Here is a 25,096-nt window from a genome sequence, read left to right as displayed (position 1 = left end):
TAAACAAATTATTTAAACAAAAAACAACTTTTTAAAAGTGCAGACAGTCAAATAAGTACAATATGTGAATAAAACAAGCTTTTAAATCACAATAAACGCTGCAATATCTGCGTTTAGGTGGAAAATAATTAAGTACAGCAAGAAAGTACAGAAAACTGATATTTATTCTCTCCAAAGTCTCTCTCCTAACCTAGAAGGCTTGTATCAGTTTAAGGCTTTCTAGTGCTATCCAGTAGGTTAGTTACAGGAAAGATGGAAACAAGCGCAGATGTAGTCTTTTAAACCAGAAAGTTGAAAGAGACGGGCAAACTGTCCAAATGGTCAATAAACTACAATTTCTGGGCCAAGAACCTCTCCTATCATGGTAGACAGGCTACCTAGTGCTTACCACTCCCACTGATAAGCTAGAAGGCTTTCCTGCAACACAGAAAGGCTTACAGGGCTCAGAAGCTTACCAACAGTCCTGGATACAGCAACTCTGTATCTAGACTAGGCTAGTTATAGGAAAGGCAGGAAACAGGCACAAGTGTGGCTTTCAAATCAGAAAGTTGAAAGAGATGGAAAAAAACTGCTCAAATAGCCAATAGCTACAATTTCTGGGGCAGGGACCACTCTTCTTGTGGGAGATAGGCTACCTGATGCTTACCACCCCCACTGATAAGCTAGAAGGTTACCCTCTAACACGGAAAGGCTTGGGGGGTTCAGAAGCTTACAAAGAGTCCTGGGTACAGCAAATCTGTACCTAGACTAGACTAGTAACAGGAAAGGCAGGGAACAAGTGCAAACACAGGCTTTTAAATCAGAAGGTTGAAAGAGATGGAAAAGCTTCCCAAACGGCCAATAAACTATAATTTCTGGGCCAGAAACCACTCATCCTGTGGTAGATAGGTTACCTAGTGCTTACCACTCCCACTGATAAGCTAGAAGACTTCTCTCCAACACAGAAGGTCTTGGGGGGGGCTCAGAAGCTTACCAACAGTCCTGGATACAGCAAATCTGTACCTGGATTACACTAGTTATAGGAAAGGCGGGGACCAAACGCAAAATGGGCTTTTAACCAGAAGTAGAAAGGGATGGAAAAATTGCCCAAACGGCCAATGAACTACAATTTCAGGGCCAAAACCCACTCTTCCCATGGTAGATAGGCTACCTAGTGCTTACCACTCCCGCTGATAAGCTAGAAGGCTTTCCTCCAACACAGAATGGCTTGGGGGGGCTCAGAAGCTTAGCAATAGTCTTGGATACAGCAAGTCTGCATCTGGACTTGACTAGTTAAAGGAAAGGCAGGAAACAAGCTTAGATTTTTTTTTTGTTACAGAAAAGCAGCTAAAACAGCAGTAAAATACAATTCAAATAGTAGTGCAGGCCAGCACACCAGAGCGTGTAGTAACATTACGGCAAATACAGTTCAAATAAATGCAATTAAACTAACAAATGACTAAAAAAACAAGCGCAGAAGGCAGTAAATTAGTAGGCTACTAACAAGCAGTAATAAGTGCAGAGTAAAAGCGACTGAACAGATAGCACGCAGAAGAGCAACTAAGACAGTTACAGTAAGAGCAGATGAATTATATATATATATATATATATATATATATATATATATATATATATAAAATATATTTTTTTTTTGAGGGAAGGAACAGAGCAGGATTAAGAGGCTACAGGGGTTGTCCTTCCGAAATGCTCTCTTTGTACACAGTAGGAGTACCTGAAATCAGAATATGATCTCACTGCACTCAGTTGAGTGAGCAAATGAGATGGGTCCAGAAGGAGTATCCAAATACAAATCTACAAGAGGGCTGGGCAACATCAAAGCCACCAACATTAATACCAAAACTAGAACAGGGAGGGCGGGTGGGGAACTAACTGTAGAGAGACAGCCACAACTACAGTTGAGTTAATATTCAGTGAAAAACACAAATAAATAAATTAATTAATTTATTTATTTTATTTTATTTTACATTTGTTAACCGGGCTAGTCTGGCTGGATACATGTCCATTTTCAGCAGAGGCCCGAGGAGAAAAGCTCCACTATCAGACTATAACGCTACAGTTTAAAAAAGTCACTAATAAACTAACAATACAATAATGACAAAAAAAGCAAAGTACAATCGCATATACAGTGTTACTGGGCTAGTCTGACTAGATGACATGTCAATTTTCAGCCGAGGGCTGAGGAGAAAAGCTCCAGTATCATAAAATAAAATTTACAGTTTAAAAATCACTAGTCACTAGTCAAAACAACAAAACAAGCATTGGCAAAAAGCAAGATACAGTTAATATACAGTGTTAACTATGAAAGCAGGTAGTGTAACAGTTATTATGTAGTTAGAGAGAAAGAAAAAGCAGAAATGAAGTAAGCAGAAAGTGGAAAAAGTACAGTTTGAGTTTGGTACTAATATTAAGGGCATGGTAAAGCTGAGGAGTAGCCAGTAGGAGAAGAGAGGGGGATCAAAGGTAGTGATGAATGCAAAAGGTAGAAGGATATAGGAAGTCAGATAAAAGAAGCAAGAGAAAGAAAGCAGATGGTCAGAGTATATGCAAAAGAGCAGATAAAAGTGTACTTAAATTCACTTATATGTCCAGCTGATTTCAGGTAGATGCTAGCCGGCCAATGCTTTGATATTAAGCAGAGATAACTCAAAATGTACCACTTATATAATGCAAGACAGGATGTCAGTGATGAGCTGAAACTACCCCCCCACTGCTATCAATGGCTGCACAGAAATTCTAAAAAGCACTCTGTAGAGAGACAGTCACAACTTCAGTTGAGTTAATATTCAGTGAAAAACACAAATAAATAAATAAAATACAGTACTATATGCAAAAGAGCAGATAAAAGTGTACTTAAATTCACTTATACATCCAGCTGATTTCAGGAAGATGTTAGCTGGCCAAAGCTCTGATATTAAGCAGAGATGACTCAAAATGTACTACTTATATAAGGCCAGACAGGATGTCAGTGTTGAGCTGAAACTACCCCCCGCTGCTATCAATGGCTGCACAGATATTCTAAAAAGAACTCTGTAGAGAGACAGCCACCACTTCAGTTGAGTTAATATACAGTGAAAAACACAAATAAATAAAGTAGATACAGTACTATATGCAAAAGAGCAGATAAAAGTGTACTTAAATTCATTTATACATCCAGCTGATTTCAGGTAGATGTTAGCTGGCCAAAGCGCTGATATTAAGCAGAGATAAGTCAAAATGTTCCACTTATATAAGGCAAGGCAGGATGTCAGTGATGAGCTGAAACTACCCCCCACTGCTATCAATGGCTACACAGAAATTCTAAAATGTACTCTGTAGAGAAACAGCTACAACTTCAGTTGAGTTAATATTCAGTGAAAAACAGAAATAGATAAATTAAATACAGTACTATATGCAAAAGAGCAGATAAAAGTGTAAAATCCACTTATACGTCCAGCTGATTTCAGGTAGATGTTAGCCATTCAAAGCTCTGATATTAAGCAGAGATAACTCAAAATGTACCACTTACATAAAGCAAGACAGGATGTCAGTGATGAGCTGAAACTACCCCCCACTGCTATCAGTGGCTACACAGAAATTCTAAAAAGTACTCTGTAGAGAGACAGCCACAACTTCAGTTGAGCTAATATTCAGTGAAAAAACACAAATAAATTAAATACAGTACTATATACAAAAGAGCAGATAAAAGTGTACTTAAATCCACTTATACGTCCAGCTGATTTCAGGTAGATGTTAGCCATCCAAAGCTCTGATATTAAGCAGAGATAACTCAAAATGTACCACTTACATAAAGCAAGACAGGTTGTCAGTGATGAGCTAAAACTACTTCCCGCTGCTATCAATGGCTACACAGAGATTCTAAAAAGTACTCTGTAGAGAGACAGCCACAACTTCAGTTGAGTTAATATTCAGTGAAAAACACAAATAAATAAATTAAATACAGTACTATATGCAAAAGAGCAGATAAAAGTGTACTTAAATTCACTTATACGTCCAGCTGATTTCAGGTAGATGTTAGCAGGCCAAAGCACTGATATTAAGCAGAGATAATTCAAAATGTACCACTTATATAAGGCAAGACAGAATGTCAGTGATGAGCTGAAACTACCTCCCACTGCTATCAATGGCTATACAGAAATTCTAAAAAGTACTCTGTAGAGAAACAGCCACAACTTCAGTTGAGTTAATATTCAGTGAAAAACACAAATAAATAAATTAAATACAGTACTATATGCAAAAGAGCAGATAAAGAGCCAGGGGCAGCCACGGTGGTGCAGTGGCTAGCATTGCCGCCTCACAGCAAGAGGTTCTCTGGTTCGATCCTCGGCTGGGGTGCCTTCTGTGCGGAGTCTGCATGTCCTCCCTGTGGTCTCGTGGGTTTCCTCTGGGTGCTCTGGTTTCCTCCCACATCCTAAAGACATGCTGTAGATGGATTGGACACTCTAAATTGGCCCTAGATGTGAGTGCATGCATGTGTGTGCTTTCTGTGGAAGGTTGGATGCCGGGCTGGCAACTCGAGACTGTAAAACTCCACTACCAAGTATGAGCAGACAGGTGATCCACTGTGGCGACCCCTAACTGGGAAAAGCAGAAAGAAGATGAAGAAGATGAAAAAGAGCAGATAAAAGTTTACTTAAATTCACTTATACGTCCAGCTGATTTCAGGTAGATGTTAGCCGGCTAAAGCTCTGATATTAAGCAGAGATAACTCAAAATGTACCACTTATATAAGGCAAGACGGGATGTCAGAGATGAGCTGAAACTCCCCCCCCACTGCTATCAATGGCTACACAGAAATTCTAAAAAGTACTCTGTAGAGGGACAGCCACAACTTCAGTTGAGTTAATATTCAATGAAAAACACAAATAAATAAATTAAATACAGTACTATATGCAAAAGTGCAGATAAAAGTGTACTTAAATTCACTTATACGTCCAGATGATTTCAAGTAGATGTTAGCCAGCCAAAGCTCTGATATTAAGCAGAGATAACTCAAAATGTACCACTTATATAAGGCAAGACAGGATGTCAGTGATGATCTGAAACTACCCCCACTGCTATCAATGGCTATACAGAAATTTAAAAAAAGTACTCTGTAGAGAGACAGCCACAACTTCAGTTGAGTTAATCATCATCTTCTTTCAGCTGTTCTCGTTAGGGGTCGCCACAGCGGATCACCTGTTTCCATTTCTTCCTGTCCTCTGCATCTTGCTCTGTCACACCAACCACCTGCATGTCCTCTCTCACCACATCCGTAAACCTTATCTTAGGCCTTCCTCTTTTCCTGTTACCTGGTAGCTTCATCCTTCATCCTTAGCATCTTTTTCCCAATATACTCAGCAACCCTCCTCAGCACATGTCCAAACCAACGTAATTTTGCCTCCTCTCTGGCTTTGTCTCCAAACCTTCCAATCTGGGCTGACCCTCTAATATACTTATTTCTAATCCTGTCCACCCTCGTCACACCCAGTGCAAATCTTAACATCTTTAACTCTGCCACATCCAGCTCAAACTCTTGCCTTTTTGTCAATGCCACTGCCTCCAACCCATATAACATAGCTGGTCTTACTACCCCCTTGTAGACCTTCCCTTTCACTCTTACAGGTACTCATCTGTCACAAATGACTCCTGACACTTTTCTCCACCCACTCCATCCTGCCTGTATTCTCTTCTTCACCTCTCTTCCACACTCACCGTTACTCTGAACTATTGACCCCAAGTATTTAAACTCATCTACCTTCACCACCTCTACTCCTTGCATCCTCACCATTCCTGTATTCACCCTCTCATTCACACACATATATTCTGTCTTAGTCTTGCTGACCTTCATTCCTCTTCTCTCTAGAGCATATCTCCATCTCTCCAGGGTCTCCTCCACCTGTTCCCTACTCTCACTACAGATCACAATGTCATCTGCAAACATCATAGTCCACGGGGACTCCTGTCTGATCTCATCTGTCAACTTGTCCATCACCGCTGCAAATAAGAAAAGGCTCAGAGCTGATACTTGATGTAATCCCACCTCCACCTTAAACGTATCTGTCACTCCCACTGCAGTCCTCACCACTGTCACACTACCCTCGTACATATCCTGTACCACTCTTACATACTTCTCTGACACTCCTGACATCCTCATACAATACTACAACTCCACTCTAGGCCCCCTGTCATATGCATTCTCAACTCCTTCTGACATTCTCTGTACTTCGCCATCAACACTCTCAGAGCAAACATTGCATCTGTAGTGCTCTTTCCCGGCATGAAACCATACTGCTGTTCACTAATCATCACGTCCCTTCTTAACCTAGCTTCCACTACTCTTTCCCATAACTTCATGCTGTGACTGATCAATTTAATCCCTCTGTAGTTACTACAGCTCTGCACATCACCCTTATTCTTAAAAATCGGTACAAAAACACTTTTTCTCCATTCCTCAGGCATCCTCTTACTTTCCAAGATTTCATTAAACAATCTGGTTAAAAACTCCACTGCCATTTCACCTAAACACCTCCATGCTTCCACGGGTATGTCATTTGGGCAACAGCCTTTCCATTCTTCATTCTCTTCATAGCTATCCTTACTTCCTCCTTGCTAATCCATTGTACTTCATGATTCACTATCCCTACATCATCCAACCTACTCTCCCTCTCATTCTCTTCATTCATCAACCCCTCAAAGTAGTCTTTCCATCTCCTCAACACACTCTCCTCGCTTGTGAGTATGTTTCCCTCATTATCCTTTATCATCTTTACTTGCTACACATCTTTCCTAGCTCGGTCCCTCTGTCAAACCAATCGGTACAGGTCCTTTTCTCCCTCCTTAGTGTCCAACCTTTCATACAACTCTTTATATGTCTTATCCTTAGACTTCGCCACCTCTCTCTTTGCCATGCACCTCATCTCCTTATACTCCTGTCTACTTTCTTCATCTCTCTGACAATCCCACTTTTTCTTTGCCAACCTCTTTGCCTGTATACTCTTCTGTACTTCCTCATTCCACCACCATGTCTCTTTGTCGTCCTTCCTCTGTCCCGATGTGATACCAAGCACCTTTCTAGCCGTCTCCCTTATTAGCTCTGCTGTAGTTACCCAGCTATTTGGAAACTCTTCACTGCCACCCAGTGCCTGTCTTAACTCATCCCTGAACTCCATTTCACAATTACCCTTTTTGAGTTAATATTCAGTTATTTATTTACTTTTATTTTACATTTGTTGACTGGAATAGTCCGACTGGATACATGTCCATTTTTGGCGGTGGCCTGGGGAGAAAAGCTCCAAGGTAGAACATACAGTAAAAATCATAAAATGATTACAAGGTACACACAGTTTACAGGCTCCAGTTGAGCATGCAGGTGATATAATCATACATTTTTAAAACAGTGTTGACAAATTGACTAGACGATGTAACATTATTACAAACTATAGAGGAGGATCTAGTCAGGTTTTGAACAAGGACATAGCCAGTGAGTTTTAAAGTATAGTCTGAGGCTTTTTTGAACTGAGTAAGAGAAGGTTCAAGAGTAAGATCAGCAGGAAGAGAGTTCCAAGTTTTGCCAATAGAGTTAGCAAACAGAGAGTCCCCAGCAGAGTTGTTGATTTTGGATGTTTGAACCAGTAGTTTATTAGAAGATACCGAGAAATTCCATATATATATATATATATATATATATATAGAGAGAGAGAGAGAGAGAGCGAGAGAGAGAGAGAGAGGGAGGTTTACTATTGAATCTGCAAAGTGACTACTGTCGACTGGCATATGTTTGAAAGACAGTTTTCAAATGGGCAGAATTCTGACTTAAAAAACATTGACTACACTACAGTGAATTGGTAGTTTAGTTTGATTATCTGAGTTAGGCATTGTGAACAGAGACTGAGGTTTAGTGAGGAACAGGGAATTAGTCCATTAATTCACTGTAGTGCAATCTCGGAGTTCATATATATAATTTGCAGGGGTGTTGGGGGCACAGACCCCCACATGGGGGGTGCAGGGGTGGTTGCCCCACTACAAAATAGTAAAATACACATGTAATTGACTGTGGAATGTCATGGTATGATAAGCTGCATAGCGTGGGTGACTGACGTCACCTTCTGCTATGTCGAATACTTCGAATTACGGGTGTTGATGTATTCAGTTTCAATCTGGCTGGATTCAAGATTTTGTGTCAACCATGTGACTGGTCGACGTACGCAGTTTCAAGGTTTCAGTAGTAAACATATATATATATATATATATATATATATATATATATATACATGTATGTATATATATATATATATATATATATATATATATATATATATATAAACTGGGTTGTAGTTCAATCTTCACATTCTTCAGCTTGCTTTAGTCGATGTTTTTCCTTATTGCACTACTCAGTTTTGGTTTATTTCCTAAGAGGTGCTTGAACATTTATTGTGGATCTATGTTATTCATTCCATGCACTCACTTGATGTTTTGTGCACCTGGTTCAGTTTGGGTGTATATATATATATATATATATATATATATATATATATATATATATATATATATATAAGTAAGTATCTCTATGTCAAAGTAATGAATTACTATAATGTCGAGTTGCAAAATGGAGAGACAGAAATGGCGAAAGTTTATATTCATGAATGTCCAGATCATCATAAAATTTCCCCTGGTAAGTAAACAATTGGCCAACAAAACTTAAAAAAACAAACCAAAGCAAATAAAAAAACACCTAAGTGGGGGGCTTGGCCCCCCACATCCCCAACTAAATATGCCAACTCTGAGATCACACATCAGTGGAATAAAGGGCAAAGTTCATCACACTGACCAACTGACTCCTTTTGCGGTGAAAAATTACAATGATCTGGGCTTTTGCTGTTTCTTTCTTGCAGTTTACATTAATTTGTTATTTTGATATATATATAGATAAAAATATATAGATATAGCTAGATATGTATGTATTTGCTTGCAGTTCCATCTAAATTCTCACAGTTTTGAATACCTCAGTTACATGGGGATATGTTTGCATGTTTGTCAGCTTGTATTACAAACTGTGATTCAACAGTGGAGTTCATATAATGCCAGAAAGAACTAAACTACCATGTGTTTTTTCCAGTATACAATGATAAAGTGACAAAGCCAGAAGTCAGGAACTGGTGCCCCAGCATGAATATTCTGTGAAGTTGGGTCACAATTAACTAAAAGAGTCTAAGTCATAACTATGGCTGGGATACAGAAAGGATTATTGCAAGTGGGAAGCCATAACATGAGTGGTTTCCCCTTGTGGTAACCTTTTCCAATTCATAGACCATCCGACCGTGGAGGTTTCCTGCCAGCGCGAGCCATAGTATGGATGTCACTTCGACTGGCCCGAGCCACATGGTAATTAGGCAATCCACTGGAGTTGTTAATGCTAATTAACCATATGAGTGTTGATACTGTTGTGGCAATTTATATCTGTGGAAATGAGACTTTTTAAGTGATTTTTGAGCTGTGCTGTTGTAAGTGTTTAATGAATAGGCTTTTCTGAAAAGAAGGGCCATATTTATGATGCTTTGTTATAGTTTCAGTGGGATGCAGACTATCAACCACATATGAGGTCAGGATTGTAGGGCAGTGGTGAATACCCAACCTGATCTATTTGTAGACAGCCTGGAAGAAGGCTGTAGTTCACAATATGTAGTATGGCACAAAAGTTTCATTTGTTTACAACAGGCTAGTGGAAACATGTTATCAATTAAAATAGCAGCATTCTGCACAATTATGTGAAGTATTAGTGCTTAAGTAATTTAAATATGTACATTTTTGGTGCAGGTGGTAGAAATGTATGACAAAGTTATTCTGAACTGCATATATGTTTGTAGAGTAGACATTGATAATCATAGTCAGCATCATAATGTGGCACGGTGAATCAAGATCTGCAGGAAAGGATGCAGTTCTGAGGGTTAGATAAACATTTCAGTGTGGAGAAACCTTGCATTTAATTAATGATGGGTGCAGCAATGCAATTTCCAGAAATGGGAGTGTCACCATTTGGTGAACTATAACTAATGTAAGTCAGCCACTGATGTGCAGGTGAAAAGAAGCACCACATCACAGAGGAGGAAGACCTAAATTTAAATGATGATGACACATCAAGCCCAGTAGAAAATGATGTTTGGAATACAGGCATGCAGTACACCTGTTAAGACCCATCTGGAAAACTGTAGTGTAGTACAGAATGGATTTTTCATCTCAAACTGGGAAAATGCTGATGTTAAAGAAAAGAACTGAGAATGGTGTTACCCATCGGATAGCATGTTGACCTCAGAAATGGGAAATCCAACAGAAGAAGTACTGGGCAACATAATCAAAGCTGCAATTAAAATTTAATGCCCCACCTATCACCAGCAATAAGTGTAATTATTTTTGACATGAAGCGTTTCTTCAATATAAGTTTACAATTTCAGACTGATATGCACTCCTTACATTCTACTGTTGGATGTGCCTGCGTTGCAGACATTTTAAAGACTTCATATGCACCAGCAGTATGATGAAATTTTCTATACTTGATATAATTGAGGGTGGTATTGTTGAAAATTAGATGAGGCATACTGTTCAAGACTTGGATAGAGAGATGAAATCAGCATATAAAAGAAAACAGGAGGTTTTGTTTTGAACTGAAATCATCCTCAAGCCTTAGTTGGGTAACTTCCCGTGGTGAACCCATTATTTACTAACTCCCACCATGGTGTAACTGATAGTATAAATAAATAAATAAATATATATATATAATTTGTTTATTTGATCTGTGACACTTCACCCAGTCTAGTGTCATTAGCTTATTCTACCAAATACAGAGACAAAAAATTGCACTTTATTGATCTGCTGTTACTGCATTTGTGTTTCTTCCTACTTTATTACATTATTTTGCTTTTACCTCTTCGTGAAAGTACTCAATTGTCCTTATTCTGCTGCATTTATTACTGCTTGGTAGTAGACTGATTAAACTGTTACTGTTATTCTAAGCCTTTTAGTTTAAGCATCTGGGCTTCAGACCAGTTATTTTACATTAAGAAGGTTTGTGGTCTGCACTGTTGTGGCAGGGCAGGTAGCTTACAGCCTTCTAAGTTGGGAATTGCTTATTGAAGGCTCAGTGTCTGTTATTCTAAAAGTGTATTAGTTCTGGTTTAAGCACTTGGGCGTCAAGCCAGTTATTTTACATTAAGATGGTTTGTGGTCATCACTCTTGTGGGAGGAGAGGCTAGATTCCGCCCTTCTGAGCTGGGAATTTCTGGTTAAAGGCTTATTGTGCCTGTTTATTTGAACCATTTCTTTCTGAAATTGGTGCACCTTGTTTGCTGTAGCATAGACTAGATTCAGGCCTGTTGAATCTAGCTTTGTTTGTATAACTTGAGCACTGATCCAGGCCATCTTTTTTGGAGAAGGTTCCCCTGCAGCCTAGTGGCGGGAGTGTGCATTTAGAACTTGTCTGATTAAAGATTGCTGGAACAGGGCTCAGTTTTGAGCTTTTTCCTGCTTAAGTGGGTAATTTGTTTAAATCAGTTTGCTTATTTTCTATTGTTATATAAAAAAATTGCACTTTATTCATCTGCTTTTACTGTATTAGTGTTTCTTCCTACTTTTTGCTGCCTGTTCTTAAAAGTACTTAATTGCATTTATTCTGGTGCATTTATTGCTGCTTGTTAGTAGCCTGATTAAATTGCAACTGTTATTCTAAGCCTTTGGTTTATGCACTTGGACCTCAGACCAGTTGTGTTACATTAAGAAGGTGTGGTCTGCATTCTTGTGGGAGGAGAGGGTAAATTCTGCCCTTCTGAGCTTGGAGTTTGTGGTTAGAGGCTTATTGTGCCTGCTTATTTGAACTGTTTCTTTCTGAAATTGGTCTGTCTTGTTTGCTGTAGCATAGACTAGATTCAGACCTGCTGAATCTAGCTTTGTTTGTATAACTTGAGCACTAATCCAGGCCATCTTTTTTTGGAGAAGGTTCCCCTGCACCCTAGTGGCAGGAGTCTGCAGTTAGAACTTGTCTGATCAAAGACTGCTGGAATGGGGCTCAGTTTTTAGCTCTTATTGGTCAAATGGTTAATTTGTTTAAATCAGTTTGCTCATTTGCTACTGTTAAAAAAAAAAGTACACTTTATGCATCGCCGCTTAGTTAGGGTTAAACTATTCCCGGCGCCATAAAATCTGCTCTTCAATTTTTCCCTTAGAACTAGTCAGTTTTTTAGTTTTAGCACTCAAATCTGTTTCTTTGAGCTCAGCACTTGTTCAGAACTCGTAAGCACTAAATAAGCTACTAATTACTACAGCACTCAACTTTCTTCACTTATCTAGAGGAAAACAGTTTTTAGTACTTAATAAATAAACACCTATCAAGGTATGTCTAAGGGTCAGCTCCCGGTGTTTTCTCCTGTCTACCTGATGAATCTGGACATCTTGGGGCAATGCAGAAATTGCCTCATGTACACAGGCAACCCTCTCCTCCTACCAACCAACACTACAACCTGTGACAGATGCACTTATATAGCCAAACTGGAAGCAAAGCTCTCTTTAGCCAAGACTGGACTAGACAGTCAAGAGTAGAAGGTGAACACTTGCACCACACCACACTCATCACATATTCCCTCAAAACCTACACCACCAAAATCCACACATAGAAACACAAAAACGTTCACAGAGGCTCTCAATAATAATTTGCTCAAGCAACAGAGACCTCCAAAGCATAAACACAAGCAATCTCCACCCCCCAACACAACCCAAATGACACATAGCCCTCAGACTCAGTGTGCCAGTCAACCACAGCCCATAAGGCAAAACAAAGTACCCAACACACTAGTAATAGTTGACTCTATAGTCAGGCACACTGATGTCCCACTCACCAGGCTAGACAAGGAGAAGGTTACTATCAGCTGCCTGTCAGGTGCCAGGATCCGTCACATAACACACGCACTCAGGTCACTTGTCAACAAGTACAAATATGACTCTGTCATTGTCCATGTCGGTGTGAACAATCTGAGATGTACCTCCCTGGACTACATGAAGAGACATGGAAGAGCTCTCCAATCTTGTAGCCCAGGGAGGTATGACCCTAGCCCTGAGTAGCATCCTGCCATTGCCCAGAATGATACCACAGTACAAGGACAAAATTATTGACTTCAACAATTGGCTAAGCTTCTGGTGTCATTCTAAGGGGATCCAGTATCTGTCTGCCTGGGATGACATAATCAACAGACCACGATCCTTTGCCAGTGATGGCCTGCACCTGTCGCACTTGGGATTCCGTATACTGGCTAAGGCTTTTGCCACCCCTATAGTGCCTTTTTTTAGGCAAGGTTCAAATGACAAATTCACAACAGTAACAAGTACAGACAAGCAAAATCTGAGGGAAATGCTACTTAATGCTAGAAGTCTAAACCTCAAAATGCACTCACTCAAGGAACTCCTTAAAATGGAGAACATCGACATCTGTGCAGTGTCAGAGACCTGGTTCAAGGCTCCAGAGAGCACCCCTGCATTACCAGGCTAGAATTCATAAAACACCTTTCGGCCACCTAACCTGGACCGAAACACTAAAGACAGAGGCGTGTCCATATTCATTAAGGATATCCACACCTCCAGGCTAGTTGCTCAGCATAATGCATCTGAGATTATCCAAGTGCAACTAACTCTGGGCAAAACTGCAATCCAAATTGTAGCTTTCTACAGATCCCCCACCATGCCCCAGGATTCCCACTCCTCTTTTCTTCATGCACTGGAAAATATTAGGGTACAACCCAACACCCTAATAATGGGCGATTTCAGCTACCCCACCATTAACTGGGAAAACTACTCATGTACCAACTCTTTTGCTAAGCGTTTTCTGGAATCCATAAATTCCAACACCTTCGATCAACTTTTCCACACCCCCAACAGGGGCAGCAGTATCCTATACATGGTCATTACCAACATGGGTGACCAGTGTTCCACACCAAAGGTCAATTCCTCATTGGTCAGATCCAACCACAGGCTAATCACCCTACACATCCACATCCCAGGCCTACCCCCAATTAGGGAAACTACCTTAAAAAATTTCTCCAAAGTCAACTTCATGCTTCTTAAAACAGAAGTGGCAAACTTTGCAACACCCATGCATACGGACAATAGAGATACGACTACTGAGTCCTTCATAATTGCACTTTATAAGCACTTACACAAGTGCATGGATCGTGCTATTCCTAACAGAACCAAGATGCTATCCTCCAAAAAAATGAAGCCAATCTGGTGGTCCCCTGCCATAAACAAACTCTACAACAGAAGAAAGAAACTGTTGCAAAAAAGAGTAAAATCCCATGATTGGAGGAACTCCCTGGTCAGCCTCAGTAAGAAGCTGAGATCCCTCATAAAATCCTCCAAAGCTAGTTACGAAAACAAAATTGCCACTGATTTTAAAGACAACCACAAAGCATTCTATAGCTATGTCAAGAATCGCAATGGCAACACTCAGATCTGCTCTGAGTTACAGCACAATGGCACTAAATATACAGAACCAACTGATATTGCCAACATCCTGGCAGATAGATTCAGTGCTAACTTTATCCCCCTCTCACCCCTAAAGGGCCCATCTCTATACCGGAAGAATGCAAAGATCCTGTAATCACGACTGCACAGGTAAAAACCACACTCTCCAAAGCCAAGAACACAGCATCCATGGGACCTGACAACATCCCAGGCTGCGTTCTACACGGACTACAGAATGAACTGGCACCCCACCTATGTACCATGTTCAATCATAGCCTCACCACAGGCTTTGTGCCCACTGAATGGTGCACAGCGATGGTTATCCCACTCCACAAAGGGGGATCCACCATGGACCCCAGGAACTACTGCCCCATTAGCCTGACAAGCCTGGTCTGCAAGGCCATGGAACGTATCATCATGGAACTTATAAACAAAGACATTGGTAATCTCCAAACTCTGGACCCCACCCAGTTCGGGTTTGTAAAAGGCAGATCATGTCTCCTAAACCTGATAGACTTCTTTGAAGCAGTCACCAAAGCTGTAGACAAGGGTAAGGTGGTTCACACAGCCTATCTAGATCTTGCCAAGGCTTTCAACACCACCCCGCACTCTGGAATTATAGATAAACTCACTAAACTAAGTATAAATCCCTATGTCACAAGATGGGTTGCCAACTGGCTCACTGACAGAACCCACACTGTGAAAGTAGCAGACTCCAAGTCCGACTTCAGACCAGTGACAAGTGGAGTACCACAAGGTTCAGTCCTAGGTCCTGCCCTGTTTTGTATCTACTTCTCTGAAGTACAGGCTAACACAGAAGGTCTTTGGCTAACGAAGTTCGCAGATGACTGCAAACTAGGAGCCATAATCGAAACTCCTAATGATGTGGACATCCTACAAAAGGACCTCACTGAGACAGATGCCTGGTGTCAAAGCCATGACCTCAAGCTCAATGCCAAAAAGTGCATTGTCATCTCCGTTGGTAAAACACTGTACCCATGAACTACCACATAGGTGGTAGTAAACTTCACACCGAAAGTGTGATAAGAGACCTTGGGACACAGGTGGACAGTAATCTCTCCTTTGATAATCACATCACCACTGTAGTCAGGAAATCCTTCTATGTGGCACACCTCATCACAAAAGGTTTCTCATCCAGGAAAAAAGAGGTCATTGTTCCCCTCTACTCGTCAATCGTTAGACACATTATAGAGTACAACACCCCTGTTGGTATGTACATCACAAGACATCTACAACAACTGGAAAGGCCGCAGAAATACCTCACAAAGAGGATTACCGGCCTCAAACAGATGCCCTTTGCAGACCGTCTCAAAAATCTCCAGCTTTACTGCGTCATATATCGCCTACTCAGAGGCGATCTCTGCCTAACATACAAAGCTATGTCAAACCCAGAGCTGTTGGACATGCTCCACTTCAAGAAATCTCAATCCCTCCAAGCTACACACTTTAGGGACCTAAACCTAGTCACCACAATAAACAGAACATGCTGGAGGGATAGAGTCCTGTCCCAGATACTTCCCATATTCTGGAACAAACTACCTATCTATGTCAAACAAAGCTCCTCATTAGCACTCTTCAAGAAAAATCTTGATAATTGGATGGGAAATAGGAAATTCACCCCTGGGATCACTTCTGTGGCTCTGCTCAACAGTGGCACAGAAAAATAATTTTCCTGTTTGGCAAAAGCCAGGGTACCTTTTTGGCTAGGCTTATATAGGCCCTAGGGCCAATAGCCTAGTACCTACCTATGAACCTATGAACACTACAAGAGCAAGGGAAAATGCAAAACAGAAATATCACTGAAATAGAAACAAATGACAAAAACATTACAGATGCCAATTTAAGGTCATTAATTGACTGAATAAAAACAAAATTATGTAGATAAGAAAACATTGACTGAGTTGGAAAAGGAAGCAAAAAAAAAAAAAAGTATTAGGAGAGACAGAATAAAGTTCACAGTTATTTGTAAGATAAAAGGGAAAGGAATGGACCCAAGAGAAGAAGTGAGAACTAATATATAGTACAGTTCATATGCAGAAAATAAAGCAATGTTAACTAATTATCTTAAAGCAAAGTCAAAATATTAGAAAACAAATAAAGGGAAAGGCTCCCACATATAGAAAATGTTATAAAAAAGAAAACAGCACAGAAGTCTAATGTAGAGGCAAGTAAACAGTTTGATTCAGAAATGGTGGAAATTGAAAATAAAGTGATAAATCAGTTATGAAGTGGATATGAATGTGAATTCCAGATGCAAAGGTCACTTCAGAATGGTGGCTTATTAAAACATTACAGCTTGAACAAGTGACAGAGGAAGTAGGGATGTGTATTAGCAGAGAAAATACTTTATTAAGCCAGTTAAATGTTGAAAGCAACAGATATGTTTCACAAAGCAAAATGTCACAGTCATTTCAAAGTCAAGATATTTCCACACAGAGGCAGAAGGAGCAGGAAACACAAGCCATAGAAGAAACTCCTAATCAGGAAGAAAATAATTTAGGAGAAGACCTACTGAAATTGATAAATATAATATGTATTAGAGACAAAGGCTGCCCAAGGTGAATAAAACACAGATTGTCACAACATTAATATGCCAAATTAATAAAGTAATTAGAAATATATAGATAGATCTAAATGATATAACAAAAATTAACAGAATACATTATTATGCAGAAAACGTAATAATAGACAAGGTTCTACCACAAAAACATAAATTAGTAAAGGAAAATAAAGGAGAAAAAAGAGCTCCACCACACAAACACCAGCTAGAAATGGGTCTATATTAAAAGACCGAAGAGGTGTTTCAGCGAACACCTCTTGGTCGACATGTAATGAGCGAACGCACAAAAGCGCGAATGCTCAAAACAGCAATTTCTTTCCCTGGAACAGAAATCACTTGGCCATCCCTGTGTGTTTGCCCCTTACCTCACTGTAGTGCGATCTCGGAGTTGGTATATTTAGTTAGGAGGGTGTGGGGGGCACAGCCCTCCACGTTGGGGGTGTGGGGGGTGAAGCCCCCCAAATTGTTATGTTTTAAAGTGTGTGTGTGTGTGTGTGTGTGTGTGTGTGTGTGTGTGTGTGTGTGTGTGTGTGTGTGTGTGTGTGTTTGTGCTAGTGGTTTCTTTCCCAGGGAAAGATCAATCTAAAAAAAACTATTGCAAAAGTGAAAGATCTAAAACAACAATACAACATCAAAGCAGATCAGGAATTGAGTTACAATAACTTTAGCAATAAATTAAAAATGTCTGCACAGGCTGAAAAACACAGGAGATGTACTCCCCAGGATTCCATTAAAAATGGTCTCTCCTTGGCCCAATGAACTATCCTGGTAAACAAACTGTAAAATAAATAAATAAAATAAATAAATAAATATAAAGAAAGAATGCTAAACAAACAGTTTAGGGATTACCCATAGAAACTGTGCAGGGAGCTAGGAAAGAAAACAGCAGTAACAGAGATGCCACCAAGAATAGAGGAAATTAATATCTGTGAGGACCCACTTGAGCACAATGAGGAGGCTGAGTGGATAAATGAAAAAGAACAATTAAGAAATTCTGATATAGAAGATATGTATTGGAATGAAGTAACTCCTGCTAAGACAGAGAAAATATTAAGAAAGGCTCCCAAATGGAAAACATGCCATATGCTGCACTTAACTTTTGGTTAAAGGTATTAACATCATTGTACCATGATTTAGCCTTGAGTAAGAACTACTTATATGTACACCCTGAAATGACACCAGACTGGCTTACTATGGGGAAAACCGTGCTCATATTTAAAAGTTAACCTGCAAACCACCCTAAGAATTATCGACCATAACCTGTCTCTTAACAGCACATAAGTTATAAACAGGAACTGGTGCAGATAGAGTATATGGTCATTTAGATAACAAAATTCAATCATGGCCTTATTAACAGAAATGGAATAAAAGAGAGTCATATGGAACAGAGGATTAACTTTTGTTAAACAAAGCCATAATGGAGACCTGTAAAAAGAACAGGAATCTCAGTGTGGCATGGATAGATTAGAAAAAAAGTATTTGATAGTATTCCTCAGTCCTGGATTATAGAATGTTTACAAATGTACAAGCTTCATCACACACTGGAAAATGTTATTGCTCTTACTATGAAGAAATGGAAAATCACTTTACAGTTGAACCACAAAAAAAAGGGCAAATTGCTATCCATGGAGTGAAAATCCAGCATGGAATAGTTCAGAGTGATTAACTTTTGTTAAACAAAGCCATAATGGAGACCTGTAAAAAGAACAGGAATCTCAGTGTGGCATGGATAGATTAGAAAAAAAAGTATTTGATAGTATTCCTCAGTCCTGGATTATAGAATGTTTACAAATGTACAAGCTTCATCACACACTGGAAAATGTTATTGCTCTTACTATGAAGAAATGGAAAATCACTTTACAGTTGAACCACAAAAAAAGGGCAAATTGCTATCCATGGAGTGAAAATCCAGCATGGAATAGTTCAGAGTGATTCTTTGTCACATTACTGTTTTGCATTCCTCTCAGTCTGTTAAACTGTTTATGCAACTGCTTGGGTCATGGATTCAGTCTTACTCCAAGAAAATAATAAAGTCAAAGGATCTTATCTACTTTTTGTGGATGATCTAAAATTGTGCAGTTCATCAGATAAACACCTGGAACAACATCTACAAGTCGTTAAACCCTTCTCAAATGACAGGAATGTCATTTGATCTCAACAAATCTGCAAATGCAACATTTGAAAGAGGAAAATTGAAAAATTAAAAAAAAAATCTAAAACTTGGGGAGTAATGTGATATAAAAGATATGGAACGAGAAGGACTGTACGCATATCTTGGAACAGATAAAAGGGTAGCAATGCAATATGAAAAAATTAAACCAAAGATCACTAAGGAATATTTTAGAAGATTAAAATTAATACTGAAAACTGCTTTTGCATCTAGGAATAAAGTTCAAGCTATAAATCAACGTGCACTTCCTGTTTTATCTTACAACTATTGGGGTGATTGGCCACAAAAAGTGCTGGTCAAGCTTTATAGGGAAAGAATAAAATGATTCATGCTCATTAAGTGATAAATGAGAACCAGTATTTGCCAAGGCTATATATTCCTTGGTCTGAAGGAGACATGTGGCTCCTTGAAACTGACTATACATATAGGTCAGGGATTGTAGGAATGTATACATATTTATTGTCATCATCAGATCTAAACATATTGAAAGTTGTAAAACATGAAGAAAGTAAATCTTAGATTACCTCTTTGCTTAGGTTAGTAGAATACTCTACGGAATAAGCAGGCATGGAAATCCAATCAACTATAGATAAAAATCAGGTGGTACTAGAAAGTGCAAAAAACAATAAAAATAAAGAATACAAAAAACAGGAACAGAAAAAAAAAAGAAAAGATAAATGGAAAAAACGCAATTATAGTAATACATATACAAATCTAGTGGAAAAACTGCATGTTGATCAAGATTTGATGCACAAATGGTGCAGGCGAAGTGACTTTAATCTTTCCTTTTTTTTGGCTTAATATTGGCAGCCCAAAATGGTGTATTACAGACTAGGTGGTTCACAAAATCAGTAGAGGGGGTTAGGAGATACAGACAAATCTAGGTTTTATGGCACAGAAATAGAAACTGTTACATATCTTGTTGCAGGTTGCTATACACTCATGGCTGGAAGATTGTATACTTCTGGGAATCTTGAGGCAATGTTATAACTGCCTCATGTACACAGACAACCCTCTCCTCCTCCCACATAACACAAATACTTGCGAGAGATGCAGCTATTTAGCCAAACTGGAGGCTGAGCTCTCTCAACTCAGGACTGGCAAGACCAGACAGGAGGAGAAGGCAACTACACACACCACAAAACCAGCCTCACATAATGCTACCACACCACTGAATCAAACACATAAACACACAAAGACATACTCGTAGGCTCTGAGTAAAAATTTACCTAAACAGCAGAGGCCTCCAAAGCAGACACCCAAACAACTGCTACCTCAAGACACCCCACAAGCAACACATAAACCACAAAAGCAGTGTGCAAAGCAGTCACAGCCCTTAAGGCCAAATACAACACCAAACATACTTGTCATAGGTGACTCCATAGTCAGACACACTGACGTCCCACTCACCAGGCTGAACAAGGAGAGGGTCACAGTAAGCTGCCTATCGGGCTAGAATCCGCCACATAACACAAGCACTCAGGTCACTCCACGGCAAGTACAAATATGACACAGTCATTGTCCATGCTGGTGTGAGCGACCTGAGACGTACCTCCCTGGACTACATGAAAAGAGACATAGAGGAGCTCTCTGATTATGTAGCCCAGGCAGGTATGACCCTAACCCTGAGCAGTATCCTTCCTTCACCAAGAATGATGCCACAATATAGAGACAAGATGATCAGCTTTAACAATTGGCTTAATGTCTGGTGTCATTCAAAGGGGATCCAGTGTCTGTCTGCCTGGGATGACATGCTTGACAAGCCACGCTGCTTTGCAAGGGACGGCTTGCACCTGTCACCCCTAGGATTCTGGATATTGGCTAAGGCTCTTGCCACCCCCATAGTGCCTTTTTTAGGCAAGGCTCAAATTCTAAACCTACCACCCTAGAAAACAAAAATGGAAAGAAACTGAGGGTAATGCTGCTCAATGCCAGAAGTCTAAATCTCAAAATGCACGCACTCGAGGCCCTTCTCAGTATGGAGAACATCGATGTCTGTGCTGTAACTGAAACCTGGTTCAAGGCTCCTGAGAGCACCCCGGCACTATTAGGTTTTACCTCATATCATGCGTTCCGGCCCCAAAACCCACACCTCCAGGTTGGTGGCAACGCACGAAGCTTCGGAAACCATCCAGGTGCAACTAACCATAGGCAAAACTGCTCTACAAATTGTAGCATGCTACAGGCCACCCTCTCAAACTCAGGAACCCCACACAGCCTTCCTGAAGACACTGGAGGGTATAAATGTATCTCCAAACACCATCATATTGGGTGACTTCAACTACCCGAATATAGACTGGGAACATTACTCAAGCCCTAACTTTCTAGCCCAACGGTTCCTGGAGTTCATAAATTCAAATGCCATGGAACAGCTAGTCACTGTTCCCACGAGTAGAAAATATACTAGATCTCATTATCACAAACATGGGGACAAAATGCTCCACACGGAAGTATATCCCTCATTGGTGAGATCTGATCATAAACTAATCTCACTGGAAATCCACATCCCGCCCCACCCCAAACAAAAAGACCACAGTGAAGAACTTCTCTAAAGCAAACTTCACACTACTCAAGACTGGTGTGGTATCCTTCAAGGCCCCTGAGACAGTGGAAACCACAACCCAAGCTGCGGAAGCCCTTACAAATGCCTTCTATGAACACCTCCAGGACTGCATGGATCAGGCAATCCCAAATAAAACCAAGACTCTTTCCACAAAGGGCAAACGTCCAGTCTGGTGGACCCCAGCCATTAACAAACTTTACAATAAGAGGAGAAAGCTATTACATGATAGAACAAAATCCATAAAAGGGAAGTCACCCTGATCATTATTAGTAAAAAATACGAGCACTCATAAAATCAACTAAGGCCAATTTTGAGAGAAAAATTGCCATGGATTCAAAGGACAATCATAAGGCCTTTTTCAGCTATGTTAGGAACCTGGGTGGAAACTCCCAGATATGCTCAGAATTAGTCCAAAATGATACAAAAATCACTGAACCCACAGACATTGCCAACATACTGGCAGACAGGTTCAGTGCAAACTTCACCCCCCTCCCCTAAAGGAGAGATAACTATCCCAGCGGAGTGTAGCCTCCCAGACATTTCAAATGCGCAGGTGAAAGCTGCTCTCTCTAAAGCTAAAAACACAGCATCAATGGGACCGGATGGTGTCCCCGGCTGTGTGCTACACGAGCTAAATGAAGAATTAAACCCGCACATAAGGAAGCTGTTTAATCTCAGCCTTACCACAGGATACGTGCCCAAGGAGTGGCGTACGGCAGCTGTGGTCCCACTCCACAAAGGCGGTGCCTCTACGGACCCTGGTAATTACCGCCCCATAAGCTTAACAAGTCTATTCTGCAATGCTATGGAGAGGATCATAATGGAGCTCATAAACAAAGATATAGGGGACTTGCAGACATTGGACCCGACCCAGTTTGGCTTCGTCAAGGGAAGATCATGCCTTTTGAATTTGGTCGACTTCTTCTAAACAGTCACCAAGGCCATTGATGAGGGAAAGGCAGTCCATACAGCCTACCTTGACCTTGCAAAGGCTTTCGACACAATACCCCACTCGGGTATTGTAGAAAAACTTACCAGCTTAAATGTAAACCCATATGTCACAAGATGGGTTGCAAACTGGCTTAAGGACAGAACCCACAGGGTTAGAGTTGCTGGCGCTATGTCAGACTCCAAGCTGGTCACAAGTGGTGTCCCACAGGGCTTGGTCCTTGGCCCCCTATTGTTCAGCATCTACTTCTCAGAAGTACAGGCCAACAGGGGAGGACTTTGGCTGACAAAGTTTGCAGACGACTGCAAACTGGGCGCCATAGTGGAAAGTGCATCGGACACGGATATCCTTCAGAAGGGACTCACGGAAACAGATAGCTGATGCCAGAGCCATGGCCTGAAGTTAAACGCCAAAAAATGTATAGTCATACCCTTCGGGAAAAACAAGGTAACCCCAAGCTACCATATAGGTGGCAATCCACTAAGCACAGAAGAGGTTATCAGGGACCTGGGGAACCAGGTTGACAGTGGCCTTTCTTTTGACACTCATGTTGCTAAAGTGGTTAGAAAGACCTTCTACATTGCCCACCTGATCATGAAGGGATTCACATCCAGATCTAGTGAGGTCATTGTTCCCCTGTACTCTTCACTTATCAGACCAATGATCGAGTACAATGCCCCATTCGGGATGTATCTCGCCCGACATCTGCAGCAATTGGAGAGACCCCAAAAGTTTCTCACCAAAAGGATAAAGGGACTCCAAAATCTGTCATATGCTGCCAGATTGAAGAAGCTCCAGCTCTATTCAGTTGCATACCGTCTGCTCAGAGGTGACATGTGCCTGACATACAAGGCCATGTCCAACCCAGAATTAATGGACATGCTCCACCTCAAAAAATCCAAATCCACCAAAACCACTAGAGCAAGTGACTTAAACCCTAGCACGGATATAAATAGGACGTGCTGGAGGGATAGATTTATCACTCAGAGACTCCCTATGCTGTGGAATAGAGTCCCGGTCCATGTGAGGCAGAGCACCTCGCTGGCTCTGTTCAAGAGAAATCTTGACCTGTGGATGGGAGATCGTAGGTTTACCCCGGGAATCATCTCTGTGTCACTGCTGGACAGAGGCACAACAAACTAATGTGCACAGTATTTTTTCATATAAGGGGTGGCGTAAGCCACAAAAATTCGGGCTAGGCTTATAAATGCCTTGGGGCAGATAGCCTAGTATAAACCTATGAACCTATGAACCTATGAAAGAAATAACAATCTGGCAAGGTTTTTTACACTGGAGACTTTTTAAATATTACAATATAGAGGTGGCTAAGTGACATTGGAAACATGAAGCTCAAAGGATTGTTGAAAATGATGAAGTAATGATTACATGGGAACATCCCTTACTAGCAGCTAAGAAGGTAGAAGCAAACAGATTGGATATTGATGTTCAAGAAAAAAAGACAAAAATAGCATTAATTGTTGAAATTGCAACACCCAGTGACTACAGTTTTTTAATGAACTGAAAGACATAAATTTGTAAAATATTACAACTTGCAAGCAGAAACTAGAATCACATGGAATGAGGATAGATAGATAGTTCCAGGAGTAGTAGGAGCAACTGGGCTACTAAAAAAGATCCTTCAAACATATCTAAATATGTTTCCAATAAAAGTAACCCCTTATGAACTACAGAATGAGACAATTTTGAGTACATTGAGGGTGCTGAGAAGACCACTCAAATCAAATGTCAAAGCCTGAAGCAAAACGGATTTCCTGAACTTCAATTATGTATTAATTTAGGAATGGAGTCTATTCTGGTCAAGGTATATAAAAAACTGAGCATTTGGAGAAATTAAAACAATTGAAATATGTACTTTTGCACACTGCTTAGATACGCATAGATGTTATCTGTCAATGTCACACATGGTGGCATTGTGATAACGTAATATTTGTTCTGCTGTAAATTGTTGTATATGGTATTCAGTCAGTAATTGTAATTATGCTGTGTTTTGTGCTGGGCTAATGACTTACACAGGCTTTTGTGAGTAATGTGGTCTATGGTTAAAAAAATAGGTACGAAATGGGACAGTGGTAAGTGAGGCTGATATCAGCTACATCGCACTCACCAATATCTGCATAAAACCATGCTACAAGTAATGGCAGTCATTAGAAGTGGCAATGCAGAGGTAGAATGTTGCCTGATCATAGTGACGCCAACTGCTGTGATGTGCGAGAGTGTGTGTGTGTGTGTGTGTGTGTGTGTGTTTGCATGTGTGTGCATAACACAAGGAGGGCAAGAGAGGAAGACAGAAACAGAAGGACAAAGGGACAGAGAGGCAGAGCTACATTGTACTAT

Source organism: Protopterus annectens, chromosome 6.part1 (assembly GCF_019279795.1).
Source record: "Protopterus annectens isolate FY-2018-M chromosome 6.part1, PAN1.0, whole genome shotgun sequence".
Taxonomy (NCBI): domain Eukaryota; kingdom Metazoa; phylum Chordata; order Ceratodontiformes; family Protopteridae; genus Protopterus; species Protopterus annectens.
The sequence above is the reverse complement of the archived record's forward strand: the minus strand, read 5'-3'. Positions refer to the sequence as shown.